This window comes from Salvelinus sp. IW2-2015, linkage group LG4q.1:29 (genome assembly GCF_002910315.2).
Source record: "Salvelinus sp. IW2-2015 linkage group LG4q.1:29, ASM291031v2, whole genome shotgun sequence".
Lineage (NCBI taxonomy): Eukaryota > Metazoa > Chordata > Actinopteri > Salmoniformes > Salmonidae > Salvelinus > Salvelinus sp. IW2-2015.
The window spans coordinates 15,470,111-15,480,998 of record NC_036842.1 but is presented as its reverse complement, the minus strand read 5'-3'; positions in this window follow the sequence as shown (position 1 = coordinate 15,480,998).

Here is a 10,888-nt window from a genome sequence, read left to right as displayed (position 1 = left end):
ACGAAATCAGCTGACAGTATCTAGCTACAGCCACATCGTGATCATGTGACTGACAGTATCTAGCTACAGCCAGGTCAAATCGAGATCAAGGCTGACGAGTAGCTAGCCTACAGCCAGGCGATCAGGCTGACAGTATCTAGCTGACAGCCAGGTCGATCAGCAGGACATGTACTAGGCTACAGCCAGACGTCGATCAGGCTGACAGTATCTAGCTACAGCAGGTGCGATGCGGAGAACAGTATCTAGCGTACAGCCAGGATCGATCAGAGCTGGGACAGAATCTAGCTACAAGCCAGGTCGATCAGGAGGACAGTAATCGGCTACAGCCAGGTGATCAGGAGAACAGTATCTACGAAAGCCAGGTCGATCAGAATGATATGCGTAAAGAGGACAGTATCTAGCTACTACCAGGACGATCAGGCTGACAGTTTTCTAGCTACCAGCAGGGTCAAGCAGAGAGGAGAACATGTATTCTAGCTACAGCCCAGTTCGATCAAGGCGGACAGTATCTAGCTACAGCCAGGTCGTAGTCAGGAGGACAGTATCTAGCTACACCGAGGCGATCAGGAGAATGAGAACATATCTAGCTACAGCCAGGTCGATAGGCTACAGTTTCTAGCTGACAGCCAGCGTCAACAGGAGAACAGTATCCTTAGCTCCGAGCCGTTCGATCAGGGACCACGTATCTGCTATCAGCCCGCGTCATCAGGAGGATCAGTATCTAGCTACAGCCCAGGTCGATCAGAGGAACAGTATCATAGCACAGCCAGGTCGATCAGGCTTGACAGTAGTCTAGCTACAGCTCAGGATCGATCAGGAGACGAGTTATCTAGCTACAAGCCAGGTCGATCAGGCGACAGTATCTAGCTACACCAGGTCGATCAGGAGGACAGTACTCTAGCTACAGCCAGGTCCGATCGGCTACAGTATCTAGCTACGAGCCAGGCGAACAGGCGGACAGTTAATTGTCTAGCTACAGGCCAGGTCCGACAGGCTGACAGTAGTCTAGTACAGACCAGGTCGACTCAGCCGGAGCAGTATCTAGTACAGCCATAGGGCGATCAGGCTGACAGTATACTAGCTACAGCCAGGTCGATCAGGCGTACAGTTTTGCAAGGCGTACAGGCCAGGCCGGGATCAGGATGACAGTTATCTAGCTACAGCCAGAATCATCATGATCAGTCTAGAACAGTCCGAGTACAGTATCTAGCTACAGCCCCAGAGATCGGACATACCCGGAGGATACAAAGTCGGATCAGCGGCTGACAGGTATAGCAATAACAGCCGAGCACCGTATCGATAGGCTGCGGGACAGTATCTAGCTACGCCAGGTCGATTCAACCTGGCTGACAGTATCGAGCTATCAGCCAGAGTCGATCAGGTGACAGAATCTAGCTACAGCCAGAGGATACTGTCGACAGGCGGACGAGTAACGAGCTACAGCCAGGTCGATCAGGACGGACAGTATTAGCTACAGCCAGGTCGATCAGGCTGACAGTATCAGCTACAGCCAGGGCGATCAGAGGAGCAGTGAGTCTGCACAGCCATCGGAGCAGGAGGACGATACTACAGCAGGCGCAGGTCGAACAGCGTGTGACGAGTACGTAGCTACAGCGCAGGTCGATCAAGGCGGACAAGTATCTACTACAGCCAGGTCGATCAGGCGGACAGTTATCTAGCTACGCCAGGTCGATAGCATGAGATTTCTAGCTACAGGCCAGGTCGTATCAGCGACAGTATCTAGCTACAGCTAGGTGCGATCAGGCGGACAGTAGCTAGCGTAACAGCGCAGGCGATCAGGAGGACAGTATTCTATCTACAGCCAGGATCGATAGCGCTGACAGTATCTGGAGATACAGCCAGGTCGCAGCAGGCGGACATATCTAGCTACAGGCCAGGTCGATCAGGCTGACAGTATCTAGCTACAGACAGGTATGATCAGGTGGACAGTATCTTAGCACAGCACAGGTCGATCAAGCGGACAGATCATAGCTACAGCCAGGTCCGATCAGGGGACAGTATCTGAGTACAGCCAGGCGATCAGGCGGACAGGTATCGAGCTACAGCCGGGCGATCAGAGCGGAGCAGTATCTACTGACAGCCAGGTCGATTATGTCTGACAGTTTCTAGCTTACAGCCAGGTTCGATTCAGGCTGACAGTATACTAGCTGACAGGCCAGGCGATCAGGCTGACAGTATTCTAGCTACAGCCAGGCAGATCAGGCTGACAGTATCTAGCGGACACCATGTTCGATCAGTGTCTGACATATCTAAGCTACGCCAGCGTCGGTCAGGCTGACATATCTAGCTACAGCCAGGTCGATCAGGCTGACAGTAGCTAGCTACAGCCAGGTCGATCCAGGAGGACATATCTAGCTAGCCAGGTCGATTCAGGGCTGACAAGTATTAGCGATACAGCCAGGTCAATCAGAGAAACAGTATCGTAGCTACAGCCAGGTCGATCAGCGGACAGTGTATCTAGCTACAGGCCAGGTCGATCACGTGAGGGACAGGATCTAGCTCAGCAGGCGATCAGGAGAACAGTATCTAAGCCTACAGCCAGGTCGATCAGGAAGGGACAGTATCTAGCTACAGCCAGGCGACAGCGCTGACAGTTTAGTACAGCCGGTCAATCAGGAGACAGTATCTAGCTCCAGCCAGTTCGATTCAGAGCGGACAGTATCTAGCTACAGCCAGGTCACTCAGGGCGACAGTATCTAGCTTACAGCCAGGTCGAGCTAGGAGAACAGTTATCTAGCGACAGCCAAGGTATCGATCCAGGCTGCGATATCTAGCTACAGCTAGGTCGGATCAGCGAGGACAGTATCTAGGCATCAGCGCAGGTCGATCAGGCGACAGTATCTAGCTACAGCCAGGGCATCGGAGGACGTATCTAGCTACAGCCAGGTCGATCCAGGCTGACACGTATCTAGCTTACAGCCAGAGAGTTCGATAGAAGCGCGGACAAGTCATCTAGCAACACCAGGATCTATGACATAAGATGATTCGACAGGCTGACAGTATTCTAGCTAACAGCCAGGCGATCAGGACTGACATATCTAGCTAACGCAGGTCGATCACGCACAGTTTCTAGCTACAGCCAGGTCGATCAGGATGACAGTATCTAGCTACAGCGCAGGTTCGATCAGGCAGGACAGTATCCTAGCTACGACACGAGGGTGTCCGATCAGACTGACAGGATCTAGCTACAGCCAGGGACACAGCGGACAACCAGTATCTAGTACAGCCCAGGTCAAGATCAGGACCTGACACGTTAAGTATCTAGCTACAGCCAGTCGAGCAGACGCCTGACAGTATCGTAGGGCTACACCAGGTCGATTCAGGCGGACAGTATCGTAGCTACAGCCAGGCGAATCAGGCGGACAGTATCTAAGCTACAGCACCAGGCTCGATCAGGCGGACGACAGTATCTAGCTACAGCCAGGTCGATCAGGCATGTTTAGGCAAATATAATCTAATAAAACCAGGTTATCAGTTTTTATGAGATTTAGAACAGTAAATAGTTTGTGGTAAACCGTGGGGTGTTGGTTTGAGCGTGCAGAGACTGACACAGAGACGGGGAGGCTTTAGTCCGCAAAAACAACTCTACTAAGACAGAAAATAAACATAACAAAGAAAATGACTGAGGTTTGGCTCGGTCCTTCTTCTCTCCTTTCGCTTGGTGTCTGTCTCTCCCCCTTCTCTCACGCGGTGTGTGCCATCGTGCTCCTTTTATTTGGCCTCCACGGTTGTTTGGCACTTTCCTCTAAATACCTCCACTTAGAGCTGTCCGTGTCGGGGTGCCCAGCTCCCGTATTCCCAGCAGAGGGAGCCAACGTCGCCTCACGTACCTCCTCTCTATTACCATCCCCCGGGGTAGACCTCCTGGGATAACACAAGTTGTATTATAGTTTATCCTCACAGTTTGCTAGTAAACTTAGCTAACTAGCTGGCTGGATATGAACTACTTGTTATTTACATCTGTTTGGAATCCTATCTTGTGTCATACCTATAGTTTATTGAGATTGAAATGCATCCAAGGTCATAATCATAACCTATGTCAACTATATTTATAGAGTTGCTTCTGATCACCAAAAGTAAGCTTCCAGAGAATAAGTGTTAGCTAGTGGTCCTGATCTTCCCAGACAGAGTGGATGAGATAATAGGAGGTTCAGCTACAGTATAATCACCAATGATCACAATTACAACACCATCTGATGATAATCTTTATGGCTGACTGCCAAATGGCTCCCTATTCCTTAGGTAGTGCACTACTTTTGACCAGTGCCCATAGGGAATAGGGAGCCTAAACCTCATAGTCCACTTAACCTCATTTATCATATCTTTCCTTTTACCCAAGAGCCTTTCACAGAAAAAAGTGTCTGCATCTCAATGCCACCTGTGTGACCAAACCATTATCAATACACACTTTGGATTGTGACCAGTTAAGGATAAGACAACGGGATTCTAATATCCCATAGCTTTGTGACCACATTGTCTTCACCTGGATATTTTCCACCTAGACACGATCAAGGAAGGAACCATTTGAACAATTGGTGCCCTTGAACAAAGTCAGGCTCAGAGTATACAGAAGGAACGGAAGAGAAATGTTTCTGCAGTTGGCTAGTCTGGACCCCTTGTTTTCTATAGCTGTAGGGCGGGGGGGGGGAAGGAGAGAGAGATAAAGACCCCAACCTAAGGAAAGCTTAGACTATGTACAGACTCAGTGAGTATAGCCTTAGTATTCAGAGAGGCAGGCAAACCTGGCTCTCAGGAGAAGACAGGCTATGTGCACACTGCCCACACAATGAGGTGGAAAACTGGCTTCTAACCTCCTGCCTCAATGTATGACCATATTAGAACGACAAATTAGATTACCACCACAAAGAATACAAAACAAACCCAATTTTGATAAACTCCCATATCTACTGGGTGAAATACCACAGTGTGCATCACAGCAGCAAGATTGTGTGACCTGTTGTCACAAGAAAAGGGCAACCAGTGAAGAACAACCCCTGTTAGAGACGATTTGGACATGTTTGTATAAAAGACAGAACTACAGAGCTCAATGTACGTTTGTGTAAATATATTAAATATGAATGTATGTGATGGAATATGGTACCTTTATGATTTATATTTACCTTGATGAGATATTTCATTTGTTGTTAGTTTAACTCTCTAGGTACGTGGGACGGTAGCGTCCCACCTCACGTCAGCCAGTGAAACTGCAGGGCGCCAATTTCAAAACAACAGAAATCCATAATTAAAATTCCTCAAACATACATGTATTTTACACCATTTTAAAGATACACATGTTGTAAATCCAGCACAGTGTTCGATTCAAAAAGGCTTTACGACGAAAGCAAACCAAACGATTATGTTAGGTGAGTGCTATTCACAGAATAACACAGCCATTTTTCCAGCCAAAGAGAGGATTCAACAAAAGCAGAATATAGATAAAAATGATTCCTACATTTGATGATTTTCATCAGATGACACTCATAGGACTTCATGTTACACACTATGTATGTTTTGTTCGGTAAGTTCATATTTATAACCAATTCTGAGTTTACATTGTGGTTACGTTCAGTAGTTCCAAAAATCCGGTGATTTTGCAGAGAGCCACGTCAATTTACAGAATACTCATTATACATGTTGATGAAAATACAAGTGTTATGCAGGGAAATTTAGATGCACTTCTCCTTAATGCAACTGCTGGTGTCAGATTTCAAAAAAGCTTTACGGAAAAAGCAAACCATGCATAATCTGAGGTGCTGCGCTCAGAGCCCAAATTAGACCAAAGATATCCGCCATATTGTGCATCAACAGAATCAGAAATAACATTATAAACATTCACTTACCTTTGATGATCTTCATCAGAATTGCACTCCAGGAATCCAGTTCACTAATTGTTTGTTTGGTTCGATAATGTCCATTTATGTCCAAATTCCTCCTTGTTGTTTTAGCGTTCAAACTTACGAGCGAACGTGCAAGTTCAGCGGAAAGTACGGACGAAAAGTTATATATACAGTCCGTAGAAACATGACAAACGAAGTATTGAATCAATCTTTGGATGTTTTTAACATAATTCTTCAATAATGTTCCAACTGGAGAATTCCTTTGTCTTCAGATGTGGGATGGAACAGAGCTCGCTCTCACATGAACGGCATGGTCAGCGCATGTTCAGCTCATGGTAGACTCCTCAATCCCTCTCATTTGGCCCCACTTACAGTAGAAGCATCAGACAAGGCTCTACAAATGTTGACATCTAGCGGAAGCCTTAGGAAGTCCAACATGACCAATATCCCACTGTTATCTTCAATAGGGAATGTGTTGAAAAACAACTCAGATTTCCCACCTCCTTGGTTGGATTTTTTCTGCCATATGAGTTCTGTTATACTCACAGACATCATTCAAACAGTTTTAGAAACGTCAGAGTGTTTTTTATCAAATCTACTAATAATATGCATTTCTATCTTTTATGGCTGAGTAGCAGGCAGTTTACTCTGGCACGCTTTTCATCCGGACGTGAAAATACTGCCCCTACCCAAAGAAGTTAACTTAGTTTTTGCCCCCCCCTCTTGCCCATTCATTGTACTGTGATAAGTGTGTTAGGATAAAGGCAGGAAGTTGGCCTTCGGGGGGAGGAGTCCTAGCTAGACGTGGGAGCGGTATAGTCTTTTTGACCAGACAGACATAGGAACAGGTCATATTATGTATTTTCACGTCAAGTAATCTATGCTTTAAGTTGATTGGAAAATCATTTTTTTGTTAGATAAGAAGAATAATGTCATGTTTTGTCATTGATCTCATGTCTTGTCCTGTGCTTCTCTGCTGGTCTTATTAGGTTTTTTCCTCTTTCTATCCCTCTCTCTCCCCTCCCTCTTTCCCTCTCTCGCTCTCTCTCTCTATCGTTCCGTTCCTGCTCCCAGCTGTTTCTCATTCTCCTAACGACCTATTTACTCTTTCACACCTGTCTCCCTATTTTGCCTCTGATTAGAGTCCTATTTCTCCTCTGTTTTCCGCTTCTGTCCTTGTCGGATTCTTGTTTGATGTTTGCTGTTCTGTGTCCTTGTTCCGCCCTGTCGTGTTTTTGCCTTCTTCAGATGCTGCGTGTGAGCAGGTGTCTCTGTCAGCTACGGCTGTGCCTTCCTGAAGCGACTGCAGTCTGTGGTCGCGTCTCCAGTCGTTCTCTCTACTGACGAGAGGATTTCAGTTTCCTGTTTTGGATTTACCTTTAATAATATCCAGGAGAATTATTGTTTGTTTTAGACTGGAATAAAGACTCTGTTTCTATTACGTCGCTTTTGGGTCCTCATTCACCAGCATAACAAATAAACCTTTTTGTTGCACCATATCCCTGGATCTCATTGAATGTTTTGGCCGTTTGGAAACCTTGAGTGTGGACTGTATGCGTACGAAAAACTCCCGCTTCAGGCTAGGGCAGTGGCTATGGTCAAGAGGAAAGGAAGCCACTAAAACACCATTGTAAATACAACCTATATTTATGTTTATTTATTTGCCCTTTTGTGCTTTTATTATTTGCACATTGTTACAACACTGTATATATACATAATATGACATTTGAAATGTCTTTATTATTTTGGAACTTTTGTATTGTAATGTTTACTGTTCATTTTGTAGTGTTTATTTAATCTATTTCACTTGCTTTGGTAATGTAAACATTTGTTTCCCATGCCAATAAAGCCCTTTGAATTGAATTGAATTGAGAGAGAGCGCGCGAGAGAGCAAGAGAGAGAGAGGATGGATATTTTAATATTAAGAAGCATTCCTGGCGGAGAAAACAGACATGACGATTGACAGGGGCTTTGTCGGCCCTCAAAGTCATGCGTGTGTGACTAAAACTAAATAATGCAACTCCAATGCCAAAGATGATTGGCCGATGTAAACCATATGACACTGAATTAAGTTATGACTTGAGGGTCAGTCCTCAGAGGTCATTGTCTTCAGCCAGTGAAGGTTTGATTGACTGACAGATATGAGACAGCAGTCACCCACTTTGAAGGTTTGTCTCTAAACAACGTTGGTAGTCGAATTCAGACTGCCACTAAAATTAACCATTTGAAATGTTTTTTTAATCATCATTGATTAACTGTTAGGAGTCACACCATGGGCCTCTATGAGGAGGAGGGATAGACAGTGTGTATGTGTGTGTGGCGTGGTGGGTGTGTGTGTGTACTGCACCATATGAGCACTGTACTGCACCACATGATCATTGTACTGCACCATATTGAGCACTTGTAATGCACCATATGATCTTGTATGGCACCATATGAGCCTGTACTGCACCAATAGCCACCTGTACCTGCACCATATGACATTGTACTGCACCATATGAGCACTGTACTGCACCATATGAGCACTGTACTGCACCATATTGAGCACTTACTGCACCATATGACATGTACTGCACCATATGAGCACTGTACTGCACCATATGTAGCACTGTACTGCACCATATGAGCACTGTACTGCACCATATGATCCATTGTACTGCACCATATGAGCACTGTATGCACCATATGATCATTGTAGTGCACCATATGAGCACTGTACTGCACCATATAAGCACTGTACTGCACCATATTATCATTGTACTGCACCATATGACACTGTACTGCACCATATGAGCACGTACTGCACCATATGAGCACTGTACTGCACCATATGAGCAGAGGAGCCCAATCAGTATGAACCTCACAGAATATAGTGCATGCAGACAGCTCAGAGGGCAGCTGAGGCCAGCACGTTGTGTTAGAGCAAAAATAGACAAAACGAACAAACACTGACTGCACAAAACATTAGGAACACCTTCCTAATATTGAGTTGCACCCCCTTTTGCTCTCAGAACAGCCTCAATTCGTCGGTGCATGTACGCACAAGCTGTCAAAAGCGTTCCACAGGGATGCTGGCCCATTCTGGCCCATGTTGACTTCCCACAGTGTGTGAAGTGCTGGATGTCCTTTTCCTGGTGGACCATTCTTGATACACACGGGAAACTGTTGAGTGTGAAAAACCAGCAGCGTTGCCGTTCTTGACACGTTCAAACCGATGCCTCTGGCACCTACTATCATACCCTGTTCAAAGAAATGTCTTTATATTTGTGTTACCCATTTACCCCTGAATGGCACACATGCACCATCCATGTGTTCAACTGTCTCAAGGCTTAAAACTCCTCCCCTTCATCTACACTGATTGAAGTGGATTTAACAAGTGACATCAATCAGGGGTCAAAGCTGTCACCTGGATTCACCTGGTCAGTCGCTGGTCATGGAAAGAGCAGGTGTTTCCTAATGTTTTATCCACTCAGTGTATGTAAAATATGTGTAGATGATCAGTTTCAATCAATTGTAATGTTTTGTACACTCGTATATACCTGGCTGTACACTCAGTGTATACCTGGCTGTACACTCAGTGTATACCTGGCTGTACTCAGTGTATACCTGGCTGTACACTCAGTGTATACCTGGCTGTACACTCAGTATATACCTGGCTGTACACTCAGTATATACCTGGCTGTACATCAGTATATACCTGGCTGTACACTCAGTATATACCTGGCTGTACACTCAGTATATACCTGGCTGTACACTCAGTATATACCTGGCTGTACACTCAGTATATACCTGGCTGTACACTCCGTATATACCTGGCTGTACACTCAGTATATACCTGGCTGTACACTCAGTATATACCTGGCTGAGGATGATGAAGCATCCTTAATAAAACTTGACTAACACTGCTATCTACACTCCTGTCCATGTGTGTTGGGTGTAGTGTGTGTGTGGTGGTGGTGTGTGGTGGTGTGGTGTGATGTGTGTGTGTGTTGGTGTGGTGTGTATGTGTGTGGTGTGGTGTGTTGTGTGTGTGGTGGTTGGTGTGGTGTGTGAGTGGTGTGTGTGTGTGTGTGTGGTGTGGTGTGGTGTGGTGTGTTGTGGTGTGGTGTGGTGGGTGGTGTGTGTGTGTGTTGGGTGGTGTGGTGTGGGTGTGTATGTGTGTGTGGTGGTGTGGTGTGGTGTGTATGTGTGTGGGGTGGTGTGGTGTGTTGGTGTGGTGTGTATGTGTGTGTGGTGGTGTGGTGTGTGGTGGTTGTGGTGTGTGATGTGTGGTGTTGGTGGTGTGGTGTTGTGTTTGTGTGTGTGGTGTGTATGTGTGTGTGGTGGTGTGGGTGTGTGGTGGTGTGGTGTGTTGTGTGGGTGGTGGTGTGGTGTGTGTTTGTGGTGGTGTGGGTGTATTGTGTGTGTGGTGTGGTGGTGTGTGTGGTGGTGTGGGTGTGTGTGTGTGGTGTGGGTGTGGTGTGGTTGTTGTGTGTGTGGTGTGGTGTGTGTTGGTGTGGTTGTGGTGGTGTGGTGTGGGTGTGTGGTGTGTATGTGTGTGTGGGTGGTGTTGTGTGTGGTTGTGGTGTTGTGGTGTGTATGTGTGTGTGTGGTGTGTTGTGTGATGTGTGTGTGTGTGGTGGTGGGTGTGTGGTGTGTGATGTGTGTGTGGGTGGGTGTGGTGTGTGTGTGGTGTGTGTGGTGTGTGTGTGTGGTGTTGTGTGCGTTGTGTGTGGTGTGGTGTGTGTGTGTGTGTGTGTGGTATGTACGTGTGTGTGGTGGTGTGGTTGTGGTGGTGTAGTGTGTGTGTGTGTGGTGTGTATGTGTGTGTGGTGGTGTGTTGTGTGGTGTGTGTTGTGGTGGTGTGGTGTGTGATGTGTGTGTGGTGTGTGTGTGTGATGTGTGTGTGGTGTGTGGTGTGTGGTGTGTATGTGTGTGTGGCGTGGTGTGTGGTGTGGGTGTGGTGTGTTGGTGGTGTGTTGTGTGTGTGTGGCGTGTGTGTGTGTGGTGTGGTGTGTGGTGTGTGTGTGTGGTGTGCTCAGTTCTCTCCT